Source organism: Callospermophilus lateralis, unplaced genomic scaffold, assembly GCF_048772815.1.
Source record: "Callospermophilus lateralis isolate mCalLat2 unplaced genomic scaffold, mCalLat2.hap1 Scaffold_82, whole genome shotgun sequence".
NCBI lineage: Eukaryota > Metazoa > Chordata > Mammalia > Rodentia > Sciuridae > Callospermophilus > Callospermophilus lateralis.
In genome coordinates this window covers 1,008,580-1,026,460 of record NW_027516260.1, presented here as the reverse complement: position 1 = coordinate 1,026,460, position 17,881 = coordinate 1,008,580, and the positions used below count along the sequence as shown (strand labels likewise).

General features: G+C 31.5%; 1 pseudogene; it reads left to right on the top strand.

Annotated features, from left to right (window-relative positions):
* Positions 1 to 17,881, top strand: part of LOC143637784 (cadherin-9-like) — a 99,570-nt pseudogene that overhangs the window by 28,823 nt on the left and 52,866 nt on the right.

Below are 17,881 nucleotides of genomic sequence, written 5' to 3'. Positions count from 1 at the left end.
ACACAACTAATAATTATTCAGAAAAAAATTTTCTTAAATATGATGTTTGAAAAGCATGCTCTTGCAGATTATTTCAGAAAGGTAGTATGTGGAATGTGTTGTATTCACATGCCTATGTTATATCACTATCTGAAAAAAGAATCAAAATAATATAGCTCATGTGTGGCCTTGGTTCAGTGTTAATCATGACATATGAATTGATTCTATTCATTTTAAAGACCACTTTCCTTGAAATGTTATTTAAAATTATGATAACTGTCTGCTATATAAGAAAAACAAATCACAATTTTAGTATATCATAACATTATTAAAATATAGTGGTATCTATAGATGACTAGTTCATCATAAGAATAGCATGTTCTGTGTGAGAAATAAATTATTTCTAGATGCTTCCATATCTTAATATCAGACTAAACTACTTCCTGACTATAATCCAGACTAAAAGTTTAAAGGCAGAAGGAAGAAGAAAAGACAAAAGAAGGTGAAAGAAGACACTATCTTTAGGGAAGTATACCTTTATGTTAATAGCAGCAACATGAATGGTTTCTCATCAGCAACCAATAACAAATGGTAATTGAAAATGTATAACTCACTTCCTCATGTCTTCCTTTTGTGTTTAAAAAGATCTTTCTCTTTCTTTCATTTATTACCTATTTTTTCAATTCATTCTTATTTATTTATTTTTTCTTTAGTGGCACAACCTATCTGTCATATCTTATCAATTTTATTAATTCTGTTCTATACTCAGGACAATTCATTTTTTCACCTGATTATATTTGATTTATTCCCATTGCTGAGGCTTTACCCAATTCTGAGAATAAGCATGCAAGTAAGCATAAATGCTAACATTATACACAGACCATATATTTATTTTTCTTGATTCTTGAGAACAAAAATCCTAGATGGAATTCTAATAATTGGACTATAGACTCACTGACACCAGGTGAATACATTAGAATAATCCCAAAATAAAAAAAAGTAAAAGAGTACCTGATAGCACAAAGTTATAGCTTTCTATATTAAGCCAGAAATGCATTTATTCTGTGAAATTGCTTAAATGATGGTCTACTTCTTTATTTGTGTGTGAACAATATGCTTTTCAAATGCAGCCTCCCTTTCCAGAAGCCCATTTTTCCACTTCTTTTGATATAACTCCTCTGGTCCCATAGGTCATCTCGCTTGACCCTTCAGTTCACTGGCTGCTTTTTTCTCTGTTATTTCTCCTCAGGTTAGTCATATGGCATCCTCCAGCATCCCTCATTTAACATCATTTTTCACACCATAGTTATTAACTAACGTGAAGACGTTTCCAGTTCAACAAGCAGACATTTGTGTCTAAGGACTTGAAATTGCCTTAAGATTCGTTTTCTAAGGCAGTGTATAAAGGACACATTCAGATCACAGGGCCTTACTACAGAAATAGTTTCATCCTTGGAGACTCACAGATACAGAAAATAGCCACTGATATAAAGAAATACTCATAATCTCAAGACAGTTAAGGCACTACTACAAGCATTTGATTTTAGTTGAAAACAAAAATGCTTCCTTCTGAACAATGAGTTGATTAATTTGTATGTTGACCACATTGCTACATGAACAACTTAAAATACACAATATGTTTTAAATCTTTAGGTACTACTTTCCTTATTTTTAATAAATTGTATAATCTCTTACAAATGATTACTAAAAGTAGGTGACAAATCTGTTTTGTTACTTTTCATAAAATGTTTTATCATTTGTTTTAGCCAAGTGACATTTTTTAAACCCATGAACAAATTTAAGATGTGTAATTTGTTTGTCTTTTTAACCTCAACAAACAGAAAATAAGCCAAAAATAGAAAACTCATTATGATTATGAGAATTTTCATTTAATGAGAATAATTAAGCCAAACATATATGTTCACTTTTTATTTTTTCCATGTAAAATCTACATATATAAAAAAGTCTTCAACAAAATAAGACACCCAATTCTTTCTCAGTTTTGGTGTAGAAGCAGGTTTTACATCTGCCCTTACTACATATGTAGTTCACTGTAGAAGTGGGATACTAACCACTTCGGAGCCTTTGTTATCAGGAGCTAATTCACCCTAGCCTACCCTGTTCTCATTACTTTTTACTTCATTAGTTATATGCCTATACAGAAGCTAACAGAGCCCTTGACCCAGAACGTAGAGAAACACAAGAATTCTAGTAAAAACTGAACCTCTCGAACATCACAAAGACAGTGTCTGTGACCATATTGCTGCTGGTTGTCCTGGTAAACTAAACATTTATCCTTCAGAATCTACTGCACTGGAGGCATTATGCCTTGTGAAGTTACACCTGCCAAATTCACCACGCACCAGGACTGGAAAGAGACAGGAAGTTTCTAATAAAAAAAATTATATTTCTTATATTTTGTATAATTTTATAGTTTGGTTTCTGTTTTTGTACATACTAGGTAACACAGAAAATTAAAAACAAAACATTTATTCACAGGTGATATAAAATTATGTAAATTTGAAATAACAAATAGTCTGAATCGAAACTAAGGTTTCATCATAAATATAAAAGAAGCAATTAAAGAATAAACAAAATGACAACAGCAAATTTAACCTTTACATATATGAACACCCACAAATATGCAACTTACAAGATTTTATCCTGATTGTGGCATTTGAAATGGTATAGAATTTATGTCATTTAGTTTTCTAACCCTCATATTTTTGTTATATTAAATCAATTGCCATTAAAATTTCTTTTTTTCTAAGATTCTGCTATTTTCTAGGCTTTTGTAAGAATCTGCTGATGTGGGCAGGAGGATTCAGTAAAAATGTTAATGTAAACAAATTTAAGAAGGTGGGATTGAAAGCAGAGGGAAAATGCCTAATCTAATGTATCAGAGATTTACTAATAATCTTTTATGTAACATGGGAATCCTTTATTTCTTACTCAAAACAATTTCAAAGTCACAATCGCCATCTAGTTCCTTTTCTATTTGAACAAAGACATTTCATTGAAATTTTTATGCAGAATAATAATATTGAACAAGACAGAAATGAATAAAATTTAGCAAGAAGTTTGGCAAGTGATTTTACTCTTTTGTTGAAGAATCTTTACATGTACTTTTTTGTGTGTATGTGTGTGTGCACACGCATACAGGTGTGCATGCATGCTTGCGTTAAAATCCAGGGCCTAGCATAAGCTAAGTAAGTGCTCTACATCTGACCTACATACCCAGTCTGCATGAGATTATTTGTTACATTAGAACAAGATCCTAAAGAACTTTTACTTATTATGGATCAACAATCAAGTTATATGTCCAGTATTAAGAATTGGGCAGAATTTCACTCTTATTTAAATATATGCTTGCTAAATCGCATTTATTGTATGAAGAGATGCTAGCTTTCCAGACATAACTGATATAGCGCTAAATCTTGAAAGAAAATGTTAATATTCCTTAAATTTTTATATCAATTTAATTGACTGTTACATTTTAATTTGAACATATGTATTTAGAACTAGTTTTGTTCAGGACAGGGAGTGTGGTGGTCAATGACCTGCATACAGTATCCACCATAAGAAGATAATAGGATCTCTGTTACAGAGTGAGTTCTGAAGTCCTCATAGATTTACTTCAGAAACTTCCATTATTCCATAACTGAAATAATTATGACTATAGTCAGAAAATATAAAAGGGGTGTTTTTCATTGATCAAGTGCTGTATATTTGGTTATAATAGATTTTGTTGTAACTGAAAACAATGTGAAACACAGGTAACAGATATGAAATGGGAGAAAGGGTACAGTCTTGTTTGTATTTGATTGGGTATCAAAATTCACATGATTCTTTCATGCTCTCTCATGATGATACATGCAGTAAATACTAATATATCCCTAAAGCATATATAATATATTGGAATGACTGGGAATTTTGTCTTAGGCTTTTAAGATATGGCACTTTGATGTGTATAAGTATCAGGCAGAGGAGAAATCAAAGACTGAAATAAAGCCTCAGATTTACTAAGGGAAAACTAATGATTTTAATGGTATATTATATTACTTTTTAGAATCTAAATAAAATATTTTTATGAAGGTTTTAGAATGTCATTATTTATGGTGCAGTACATGTAGCAGCAACTTTTTATTTGTGAATGCATCATATTTCAAAATTTTCTTTATATGTTAATTGGTTAAAACTCAAAACACATGAGGAAAATGTTAAACATTATAATCCTTTATATCCAGACTCCCAAGATAGTCTATAAAGGCTGGGTCCGGTGGTGCAGCCTGTAATCCTAGCAGCTCCAGACGTTTAGGCAGGAGGATTATGAGTTCAATGTCAGCCTCAGCAAAAGCAAGGTGCTAAGCAACTCAGTGAGACCTTCTTCCTAAATAAATACAAAATAGGCCTGGGGATGTGGCTCAGTGGTCATGTGCCCCTGAGTTCAATTCCCAATTCCTCAGAACCAAAAAAAAAAAGGATAGTCTACAAAGATTTGTTTCACACTGAGTTCTATTTAAAAAAATCTGCATGTAAAAGGCAAAAGATTTATACGATCTGAAGAGAAACCTTAATCAGAGCTATGATAAATTATAGTAGAATGGTGTAGGAATTGTAATGCAAAAATAAAAAAGACCAGCATGAGTAAATAATTTACCATTACTTCTGACATATTAATTGAATAAATAATATGCATTCATTTTTTTTAAAAATCCGCAATTAAAGTTGAACCAGTCTTCTAATATTTACTACCATTACTCTTATTGACAGTACTGCATTACCAATTTACCAGACCAACCACTGCATTTCAGCACACTAAACTAATATTTTAATTTTAAATTCTCAAAAACATATTACCCACTTTTTCTTTCTTTCTTTTTTAAATGACATAATAAGTGTCCTAATTTATGGAGTATAGTGTAATGTTTTGCCATTTATTTATATTGTATAATGGGTAAAAATCATTGTGATTTGCATATTTTCCTCTCAGATATTATTTCTTCACAGTGAAGCACTAAAACACCTCTTGTCTAACTACTTTAAATACACAGTTTATTATTCTAAAACATTTTTTTTAATAATACCTATCTCTTGTAATTTTATAGAAAATCAATCTAAAGTTACTTAAATAGAATTAAGTGTTCAATGGTCTCACATGTTACCACCTATGTTCTATGTATCCCTAATCCTTGGTTCTATTTAGTATGAAATATTTCTTCTTCCATGCACCTATCTATTTCTTCATCATGTCCACTGATCATATTTATTGTATGAAAAGATGCTAGCTTTCTAGACATAACTGATATAGCATCAAATCTTGAATAACTGATCCCTTTTCCAGAATCTCTTCCTTGGGGTATCACTAAAGAAAACCCATCCTCATTCTTCCTAGCTAGTATTTTCCCACAGAATTGTAAGATTATAAAAATCATAGTCATGGAATATTCCCATTACTGTGTTCTATCTTTCATTATTTTCTTCTAGAATTTGTGTACTTGAATCTGCTTTAGACCCAAATGTTTTTTTTTCCTTTCCTCAAATGTTTAACATCAATTTTTTTCTCAAAAATAATATTTAGTTGGTATTTCAAAACATTTTTGGGGTGGTGGGTATTTATTAGTCAGTATTCTGAGAGATTATACTATGGAAAACAAAACAAAAAAAATAGATAACATTAACCATAAATACATTCACTTTCCCCATTATATGCAACAGCAAATTCAGACATTCTCAGCAAATGGTGTTTGTTTTTGCTGTTCTTGTAATTTTCCCTCCTTATTCTCATTACTTTCTAGGTCCCTAAATGCATTCACACCCTGTCATTTTCCCATATTGTCTCAAATATCACATACTTTAAAATGATTTCTACTAAAAATAATCACTATTCCTAATAGAAATTATTTTAAAGTAGTATGTAGAATTTAAAAATAAGACAAAGCCAATTTGGTCTGAATTAGGATTTGCAGTACTCCTACATACACCTGATTCTAAAAATTAAATGAACTTTTTTTGTTTTATTTATTGTTAGAAAATAAATAACTGTGAAACTATTTTAAAAATATTAAGTGGCAGAATATTATTAGTATGACTACCAAATTATATGTGTAAATTTTCATCACAGCGTCACTGGTTTCAGTAGTATTGAACTATTTCTAATATTACAATATTCTCTTCTCCTTCAAATTTGAAAGGGTCAGATCCACTATTACTCATTAGGAAGGAAGAAGGAAGGAAGGAGGGAAGAAAGGAAGAAAGGGAATTGAAATAGCAGAAGTAGTACTGCCTCTAGAAGTGTTTAGAGGGAATAATGGGGAAAACATTTACACACAAGAACATCAGATATTATTATTGTCATTATTATTTTATAAGTATAAAATATATCACTATAAAACAATATATATTACCTATGAAAAACCATGTGCAGTGAATTTTTTAAAAGGATGAAAATATTAAGATAACTATAATCATACCACAAAAGATTAAAATATTTAAATATTAATTCTATTTACTGAATATATTCTTTAATATTGTGAGTTTTCTGTTTCTTAGACTTTTTTCCTGCCTTTCTCAGATAATGCTACATTTTTGCATATTGTTAAAATGTTCCAATAAGCTATGATATATGTTAAAATTTTTGTTTTGTTTCTTTCCAATTTTATACACATATACACATAAATGTGTGCACAAACATATCTGTGAAGGTTTTGTACTAAAAAATATTTGTATATTATAAATTACTGTGTATAAATCTAAATTAATGAAATGGAAATTCTTAAAGTTAAAATAAAAATTTTAAGACTTTGAATATATTAGCTATTTGTACCTCAAAAAATTTATAGTTCTTCTATACCAGTAGCATTTAATCAATGCTCTAACATAGCACATTAATGTTTTGCATATTAATTAAAAGTTTCCAACTTCATTTTAATGTTCATTGTATTCCTGTGTAGTATTATTAATGAGTGTGAAAATGGAAAACCTGAAATGTGAAACCGTAGAAGGAGGAATAAGAAAACCTCACCACTTCTTAAACAACTTTTTCCTGTGTAAAATAAACAAAATACTATTATTCTGGCCTAATATGGGAAAGGCCTACCAAACATGAAACTTCTGTTCAGAGTAAAATAGACATATTTTAATTTATTATCTAATGCACTGAATTCTTTTGTTTTGTTTTAGAGTGTGTGTGTGCATGCGTGTGTGTGTGTGTGTGTGTGTGTGTGTGTGTATGTGTGTGTGTGTGTGTGTTAATTACTTGAAATTCAAACCAGGAGATTCTGCCTATGAGCAAGATCCCCAGTTCCTGTTTTTAAACAATTATCATTTTGAGAAGGGTCTCCTAAGTTGCCAAGGCTGTCCATAATCTTGTAATCCTACTGCCTCAGCCTTCCAAGTAGTAGGGATTACAGGTGTACACGACTGCTTCTGACTAAGATTAAATCACTAATAAATTCTATGGTGTCTAATTTGACACTAGAATTATTCTCAATTAATAACGTATGCAAGCTTGATGCTTTTGTTTAGGAATTATTATGTTTCCTGTTCCCAAAGAACAAAGACTTTTGTTCCAGATAAAAATGTTTCAACTATACTCACACAAACCTTTTGAAGTTTGTCCTGAGCAAATCTTAAACAATTAAAAAACACAGAACTGAACTGTTGGTATTTATGGAAATGGTGTGAAGAAGGTACTCTAAAACTGTCACAGTTTTACACTAAGTATATGAGGTATTTGAAGTCACTCTCAATATGCAATTGAAGCTTGGGAATTTGGCTGAAGTGGTAGCACACCCGCCTGGCATGCGTGAGGCACTGGGTGTGATCCTCAGCACCGTATAAAATAAAATAAAGATATTGTGTCCACCTAAAAAAAACTAAAAAATAAATACTTTTTATTAAATGCAATTGAATATATACTTAATTCATACAGTAAATACTCTTATTTCAAATTCAGAGTTTTCTAGGAATGTGAGTATAATAAATTATCATATTCAGAAATAAACATTAAAAACAAAGGGACAAAGATGAGTTCAAGATTAGTAGGCAAATAGTGACTCTGCAAATGTATGATAAAAAGATATACATTGTAGCCGGGTGTTGTGGTACACACCTGTGATCACAGGTTTGAGGCTCAGGAGGCTAAGGCAGGAAGATCTCATGTTCAATGCCAGCCTCAGTAAAGGTGAGGAGCTAAGCAACTCAGTGAGATTTTGTCTCTAAATAAAATAAGAAATAGAGCTGGGAATGTGGCTCAGTGATTGAGTGCCACTGAATTCAGTCCCTGGTACCCCCACCCAAAAAAAGATATACAGTATTTCTGTTTAAGCAATTTTTGAAAAAATGATACTCTTAATTTTTTCTAAAAACAAATGTTTTATAATAAAAAATTATAATCATTTTACAGGGTTTATTCTATTGGTCATAGTTTATTATTAATATTCTTAGTCTTAGGAAAATACGATGCTAATATTAAATTATCTATCCTTGTAATTTTTTATCTCCTTGTTCAATTCTTACTGGGAGTAGAAATTTAAAACCTACAGTCTGCATAATGCCTATAGATGTCCATCAAACTTGTCACTGAAGGAAAAAGAAAACTTTAATGTAATTTCCAAAAATTTATTTGAATATCAATTCAACAAGGTAAAGAAAATCTTTAAGAAGAGGTTTTCTTATTTCTAATTTATATTTTATTTATTCACTTTTTACTTAAATACAGCTCATTTTATTTTTATGTTTTAACACAGACATAAAACATAAAAACTGCACATATATGTATTATACTATATAACGTTGCAATGTGTATGCACTGCATATTTATATATAGGATATATATATATATATATATATATATATATATATATATATATATATCCTAAATATTTTCAATTTCCTTATGCTGAAAACATTTAAAAATCTTTTCTTATAGAATTCTAAAATATTCACTATGCTATTATTATCCATTGATACTCTAGCATACAATAGCACACCAGGACACCCCACTTCCATCTAGTATTTAATATTCATGTAGCAAATGTTTCCCTTTCCTATTTTTTCCAGCTTCTAATAATTCCCACTCTACTCTCAATTTTCATAAGTAAGATCACATAGTACTTGTCTTTCTGTGACTGGTTTATTCACTTAACATAATTGATTCCATTTATATCTGTTTAATTACAAATGGGAGGATTTCATTGTTGTTTTTTTTGACTGAATAATACTTCATTGTGTGAATGTACACACATTTTCTTTATCCTTTTATCATATGATGGAAACTTAGTTTTTTTGCATTTCTTGACTATTGTGAATAGTGCTTCAATGAACATAGGAGTATAAATGTCTCTTCAACACACTGATTACATTTCCTTTGTGTATATACCTAGGAATGGATTTGTTTGATCATATGGTTGTTTTCTGAATAAAATTTCCAAAAACATTTCTTAAGAGAATTATAGTAAATACTTCTTATTAATATTATATAATGCCCCCACAGTGCTCTTATAACAATTATCAAACATAATTAAATGTTTTACAGAGGATTTTATTTCCTTAGTGTTTTAAATGAAAATCAAGTGTATAATATTAAAATCAGCTAAATAAAGGGACATTTTTGATGAAACTTGTAAGTTCAGTAAGAAATTAGAGGTATAGATTTAATCCCATGAATTCTGACACAGTATTTTAAAGAAAAAAACTAAAACTATGTAGAAACATAGGAAGGTAGTTGAATGACCACACAGTGAAATTTAAAAATTAAAGCAAATAAACATGTTGAAAGATAACTGCAGTACAATACACCCATGGTTGTAGCTATTACTCACTGAGTGCTAACCTTAGCCTAAGCAATATTTCAAACATTGTGTATATTTAACAAAGTTCATTGCTAATGTTAAGAGTGTTTGATATTATTATTTTATCTTCATTGAAGAAATTGAGATATTAAAATATATATCATTGACTCAAATAATCATCATTAAATCTAAGATCTTGGATTAGAATCTAGTGTGTCTGTCTCTAAAACACATTCATTTATCAACTACACTATATTGAAATCCAGATAGCTCAGTGTATAGTATATCAGCACTATATCTGCTAATTGTTGAAAGACTAGTGTAAGAAACTCATGTGAAGATGTGTGATAGGCAAAATGATGGTCCCTAGGACTGGGGTTGTGGTTCAGCGGTAGAGTGCTTGCCTAGCACATGTGAGGCCCTGGGTTCAATCCTGAGCTCCACATAAAAATAAATAAATAAAGATATTGTGTCCAACTAAAAAAAATTTAAAAAAAAAATTATGGTCCCTAAACATTCTTGTATCCAAAATCTCAAAAATCTATTTCTGGTACATTTTATGGTGAAAGAAAATTGAACTTGCTAATCAGGTGACCTTGTGATTCAAGAGCCATAGAGAAAAAAGGAATGAGAGAGAGAGAGAGAGAGAGAGAGAGAGAGAGAGAGAGACTATCACTAAGAAGATTCAGAGAAATATGTGAAGATTACAGAAACTATTGTTTGCTAGTTTTGAAGAGAGGAGAAGAGGAGAAGGGGACTATAAGAAGACAAGGAGTCCAGTTAGCTTCTAAAAAATAAATTAAAAAAAAAAATTTATTATTCCTACAGACTCCAGAAAGAAAGGCAGCCCTGATAACACTTTGATTTTAGCTTAAGTAGAATTGTCAAACCTAAGGATCTGTTGGTACTATACTATATTTATGTTGCTTGAGGACACTAACATTATCATTTGTTACAACAACAATGAGAAAATAATAAAATTTATACTGGTATAAATAAGGTCTTTCCACAATATAATATTTCACTTGAGTTTTAAAGAAATACCAGAGAACAATACTTCAAAGAAGTAAGAAGAAGACATTTCAGATAGTGAAGTAATGTCTAAGAATAAATTTGAGGCAAGAGTTAAAAATGGAATTGAAATAATTGAATAATAAAGAACAGTGAGTTTGGTTTTAACTTACATTGAGGACTAGCTCATTATGACAATAGTCCACTATAAGCTATTTAAATTGAATTTTATAAAGATACACATGACACAGTATTTATTGTAGGAAACTGTATAATAATTATTGTAATTGTAAATGCTTTTTTTTTCTTGTACTGTAATCTTAACCATTATTTTCACTCTGTTAGGGGACTTCTTAAAATCCAAAGAGTGGTAACATAAATTTTTAAGAAAGAAAAAAATTGGGCAGTTGCCAAAACACAAATCTTTAAAGTTTCTAGAATTCCAGTTGGAGATAATTAATCTTAAAAACTTATAAATAATCAAAAGATAAGGGAGCCATGGAAAGTATTATTATTAATTGGAACTTGCTTATCTATGGAAAAGAATGAAGAAAAATTATGAATAGTAGGAAATCTTCCAGAAAATACCTTTCTACAAAAAATTGTTACACAATCATGAACAAAGTAATAAATGTGTCACTCTAACTTAAATGTTATTGCAAAATTATGTTGAAATCCATTATTCAACATAAAGAAAGTTATTATATGGTTATTTAATAAATGAGAAGGAAAATTATGACTAGATAAATCCTTGAGGTAACGAGTAACAAACTAACGTGAGTTCATGGAGGCCATGGTAAAATTTTGCTAATGTGTGTGCATGTATTTGTGTGTGTGTGGGGGGGGGTGTATATGTGTCTGTGTGTGCATGGGTGCATGCATGCTACTGGTAGTTAAAAGTCATTGGTGTATTTTAAGCAAGGGAGTCTAAGAACTTGCTCATATTTTGAGAAAAAACCTTTGGTTGTTATGAACGACACGGATTCTAAAGAAGAAAAAGAAAGGAAGAGCAGTTAAGAGACCCTAGAAGTAATTCAAGAGGTCATAAATGATCAACATGGTCATAAGTGGTTTGCACTAAATTGTTTGCAGAAGAGATGAAGTCATAGGATTTGCTGATGGATTAAATGAAGGATGGGAGAGGAAGAGAACAAACAATTTTAACATGATCAGTCTTGAAAGTGAACTGCAACTTGTAAACATGGGATGTGTTGGAAAAGGAAATATGCAGGGTCAAAGAATGGGTGGCTCAGAGAAAACAGAAGATTCTAATTTAGGCATTGCTGTGCTTTGGATATTCTTTGATTATGTCCAACAAAAGTTCATATATTGGAAGCATGGTGCTGCTTACGGCAGTGTTAAAATAAAGTTGAACTTTTAAGAGGTAGTGCTTAGTGCAATGGAATTAGGTCATTGGGGTTGCGGCACTCAGAAGGTATTGACAACATATCTGTGACTTGTTATTCTCTGTGAAAGAAAGCTACTGTAAAAGACCAATGCTTATCTCTGCCTACTCTAAGGATTCCTTTCTTACCACATAATTTCTTGTTTTGGCCTGTTTTTTCCAGCAGGATGTCAAACAACATGATGCCATTCTGTCAGGGGTACTCTTGGACAAGCCATCACCATGAAGCTTGGACCTTTATCGATCAGCACTGTGAGGCAGATAAATCTCTTCACATTATATACAACTCAACCCCAGATATTTTCTATGGAAATGGAAAGTGGACTAATACAGTCACATAAAATTTTAAATAATTTATTTGACACATTGTGGATTTAACAAGCAAAGATAAAATTTCAGATTCAAAAAGATTGAAAAATTTAGGATGTGGATGTGGTTGTGAGACTCATTTGATATAACTGATACTTAAATCTATTTGGTAAGCTCTTTATGGATAAACTATAAATAGAAGACAAAGATAAGGACTGTTATGTTTGTGTAATAACAAATTCATTAAGGCAATATCCATGGTAATATACAAGAGAAAAATGCATTGTGAATATAATTGTAGAGTTCACGTGCATAAGTTTTACTTTTTAAAAAAATATTTTGAAGCACAACAGAAAATATTTAATAGAATAACAGTCACATTTTCAAATTCACTGAGCAATAATAGAATCAAAATTATATAGTGTCTCTGTAAAAGCCAAATTATTGCCTCATTATGCTTTCTGAAGTGGAGTGGTTGATATACAACAGACAATGAACTTTAATGTTTTACAATAAAAATGAAGGAAAAACATTGCAGAAAAATAAAGGCTTCTATAAATCCTAGGATTTTCTGAATTTAGTGTGAAGCATCCAGAGAAGGCAGCATGTCTAATGCTGATACAGCGTAGACTATTAAGTATGTATTATGTCTCCTAATTACATATTTGTCTGATTTCTTTTAGTTTTATGAATTTTCTTACCATCCAAATTACAACTTTATTTTCTATTAAAATCATGTATTCTTTGGGTAATGCCACATTTGGTTCAATGCAACAAGAATTATTGAAGAATTGCAAAATTTCCAAGAATTTGTGAATTTCCCCTTGTCTTTTAAATTGGGTCTATACCTTTGAACATACAAGTTTATTGGGCACATTTGAATCAAGGAAAAAGATACAGTTGAAAGTGGTACTATGATGATATTTGATTAAGAAGCAAAAAAAAACTTTTCTTTTTATATTCTCTTATTTCTCAATCAATTATAGTCATCTCAACTTTTCTATGTATGTTGATGTAAGCATTTATTTGATGTGTAAGTTTCATATGGCCAACTTTGCTTTCTTTTTATATATTTACACAGGCATTTTTTTAAATCAAGTAATGACTTCAGTTTATATTTTAATATATTTTCTCATTTTTTGAAAACTATTGTTTTTATAAGTCTGAATTTAATTCTGTAAATGATTTTTCAAAGGCTTTGCTCATCATGTGACTTTGTCAGAGAATATTTTTCCCAAGCTCGTATGTTCCCACTGACTGGGGTGGTAACCAAAGGACATAATCTTGCCATTTCTAAAATGCATTTTGTGTGTAGACAACATAATATCCCAGTCATCACAGCAACAGCTTCACAACACTGGCTTTTAGAGTTAGCATACTAGTTAGTCGATCCATACTTAGTAGGTGTAATTCAGTTTGTCCATCTATCTCTTTAAACTCAGAATAATTTTTTCTCTGTGATATCCAGGACACTAGAAAACAATGACCAAAGCCCACTCTAACTTAAGTTTAATATAACAATTCAAACTATTAAACATCTGTTGTCTAAGCCACATATTCGACAACCTTTAAAAACTACAGTGCAATGGTAAATGATGCCTTTTCTTTATAATAGATAAGGCTTGTCTGCCATTGTTAATAGCTCTGCCAAGGTAATTAATGAGTTCATTTGTATATTTAGAACTCATTTTTTTTTCCTTCAAGACAAATTTCCAGCTATGGACAACTGACTATAAAAGAGACATTTCCTTGTGTTCATATTTTAATTAGTAAGACTTTGTCAACATGGTGGCAACTTCCTAGGAATGTTATTCCTATCCCACTCAGAATCTGAGGATCATATGAAGTGTCCCCCCAAAAAAGGTCATGTGTTAATGCATGAGGTGAAATGATTAAATTATGAGAATGGCAACTTAATCCAAGCATTAATTCATTAGATTTATCAATAATTTGAAGAAACACTCTTTTGTGGGGCAGGGGTTACTGAGGACTGAATCGAGGGGCACTTTATTGCTGAGCCATATCATCAACCCTTTTTATTTTTTTTAAGAAGGGTCTAAGTTGTGTAGGGCCTCACTAAGTTGCTGAGGTTGGTCTTAGACTTGTGATTCTCCTGTCTCAGTCTCCTGAGCTGTTAGGATTACAGGTATGCACACTGTGCCCAGATTGCCAGAGCTACTCTATTGAGTGGTGATTGTAGAAGGGGGCATGGCTGGAGAAGTTGGGTCACTGAAGGGTGTGCCTTTGGGAATTATATCTTATTTCCCTGGATCCTGCCTCTATCTCTGTGCTTCCTGTCCCCATGATTTGAGTAACTTTTCTCCACCTCACCCTTTAACCATTATGTTCTGTATCAGCTGGGAATCAGAACAATGGAGTCCAGCCTGCCATGGACTGAAACCATACTCTCCAAATAATTTGTTCTTGTCAGGTATTGTATTCACAAAACAGACTAACACAAGTTCCTACATAATTATAGAACACTTGAAAGAGTGGGGAAAGTCCTAATCAAATCACCACATATGTTATGCTGTGAAGAGTGAGAGAGTTTAGTATTGTTCTGTGACAATACAAAGTCCTGAGGTTTCTCCCACCACCCGCCAGTGGATGTTATGAGATGACAAGAAAGACTAGGAGTATTACTGTCTTGTTCTGACAAATTCACTTGGAAATCACATAGTTGCAGGCCTTCCCTGGGAATTAATCCTTTTATGAGTGCCTTTTTCATTCATTACTTATTTTTACCTATTACTTTTACTTTCACAACAGTTTAAAGACAAGGTCAAATGTTTTTCTCATATGTGGAGGCTAAACCAAAGGAAAAACAGGGAGAAAAGGAGGAGGAGAAAATTGAGGAGGAGAGAAGAGACTCAGGAAAAGGGAAAGGCAGTGGGATGAATTTGAACAAACTTTCCTATGTACATATGTGAATATGCCACATTGAAATTTTTATATGCATATATATGTATATATATATATATATATATATATATATATATATATATATATACAATGCACTAATTTTAAAAAACTAAATAAATAGAAGAAAGATCTGCTGAATAGAGAAAAGTGAACAGGGGAAGGGAGGAAAGGAGAAAGTACAGGGGACTGAATTGGAATACATTTTCTTCCATGCCTGTATGATTATGTCAAAATGAGACCCAATATTATGTAGAACTAAAATGAACTAATAAAAAATGATATTGAATTTCTTTTAAGGTCAGCAGCTATTTTATTTACCCAGACACTTGACAATTATATTTTTCACCTTTCCCCTTTTTTTCAGACCAATGAGAGATTTAATAGTTCAAGAATATAGGACAGGTCCTGTTTCTTGGTAATGGAGCTGAATTTACTGCTCATCCTAATTTAATCACAAATGTTATAGTACTGAGTCTTTCCAAAATATTTTTAGAAATTTGCACTGCTCAATTCAATATCAACCAAATTAGGTGGTAAGCATTCCTTGGGTCTAGAAAATGTTAAAATATAGCTAGCAATCCTGAATAAGAAAGAATAGATGAAAACAGTAGGTGAAAATGGAGAAATGCTTAATTGTAATTGCTCTGCTCTCTCATTCTTAATTTTGGATTGTAAGATGACATTTCATTAAAAATTCTATGTTGCGCTTGCTTAGACATATGAGAGAAAAATATCCAACTCTTGATGTTGAGTCTGGCTTATTTACTTAGCATGATATGCTCCAGTTCTACCTTGTAACAGGAAATAACATAATTTTATTTTTCTTTGTAGTTGAATAATGCTTCACTGGGCATATACCACATTTTCTTTATCTACTAATCTGTTGACAGGCATATGGGCTGGTTCCATTACCTGGCTATTGTGAGTTGCTCAGCTATAAACATTAATGTAGGTACATCTCACCTATATTGCACTGAATTTCACTATTTTAGAAAATAACAGGGTCTGCAATATCTAGATCATATGAAAGTTCTATTTCTAGCTTTTTTTTAAAAAAAAGAAATTCCCATACCCTTGTCAGAGCAGTTGTACTAATGCATAGTCCCACCAAAGATGTATTAGTGTACACTTTCCTTCACATTCTTGTCAGTATCTATTATTATTTGTGTACTCTCAATAATTACCATTGTTACTGGAGTAGGATTAAGTCTCATTTTAGTTTTGATTTGCAATTCCTTGATTGCTAGGGATATTGATCATTTTTTTCACATATTCATTGACCATTTATGTTTCTTATTTTGAGAAATATCTGTTTAGTTCTTTTGCCCATTTTTTGGGTGGGTTATTTGAGGGTTTGTTTTTGGTGTTAAGTTTTTTGACTTGTTTATATATTCTGAATATTGATCCCCTGTCTAAGGAGCAGGAGGAGAAAATTTTTCTCCCATTCCATAGGCTCTCTCTTCAAGCTCTTAATTGTTTTCTTTGCTGTGCAGAAGCTTCTTAAGTTGATAACATCCCACTTATTGATCCTTGGTTTTATTTATTGAGATTTAGGGGTCTTGTAATGAAAGCTAGAGCAAAATAAGCTAGAGGGAAAAGAAGTGGGAGGCTGGATATCATAAAGACATAAAGAAGATCAGTGGAATAGAAGAAAGAGATCAAGAATGAGTGAGGAAGGATGGGAAAAGGGAAGAAATGCAGAATAAATTTAACAAAACCATGCTGTGTGCATATATTACATATATTTATAAATATATCATAGGGGATTTTAACTTGATTTATGTGTATGTAAAGCACCAATCAAAGGTGGGCAAATTGAATGAGCAGGGGAAAAACTGGTGGAGACAGGTGGTGGTTGGGGAAGGAAGGGAGGTTTAATGGAAGGGTGGGGTGACGACCAAGGACTGAAATGGAGTGGGTCAGATTCCATGCATGTATGATTTTTTCAGGATAAACCCCCGGCTACTATGTATAACTATAGTGCTCTGAAATATAACCTCTTTTATGTCCTCTCATATTCAAACTTAGGATGTCTTTATTTAAATATTAAGTCAACCTAAAGCCTTTCCAGTTACCCATTTTCAATAGTCAAAGTTTGAAAAGAGCACTGTTCTGAGTGTAACATGTTCATAACATATATGATTTATTGACTCTTTCTGTACATTGATAACAAACATGTGCTTGAATGGAAGAGATATACTCATGGATATTGTAAGAGGGGAATTTGCTATCCCCAAATTTTTAATGTTTTTTTTTTTCTGTTGTTGTGTGTGTTACATGATTAATGAAACTGATTTTAAAATTAGAGCACAAAATGAAGTGTATTAAAAAGCCCTCCGGTATGCAGCAGATGTCATGTCACGTGTGCTCTATGCTCTTATGGTCCTTACAGATTTTAAACCACAGATATTTTCAAGCAATTTCTTCCTTGTTGCAATTAGGTGAAACTCTAGACACATTA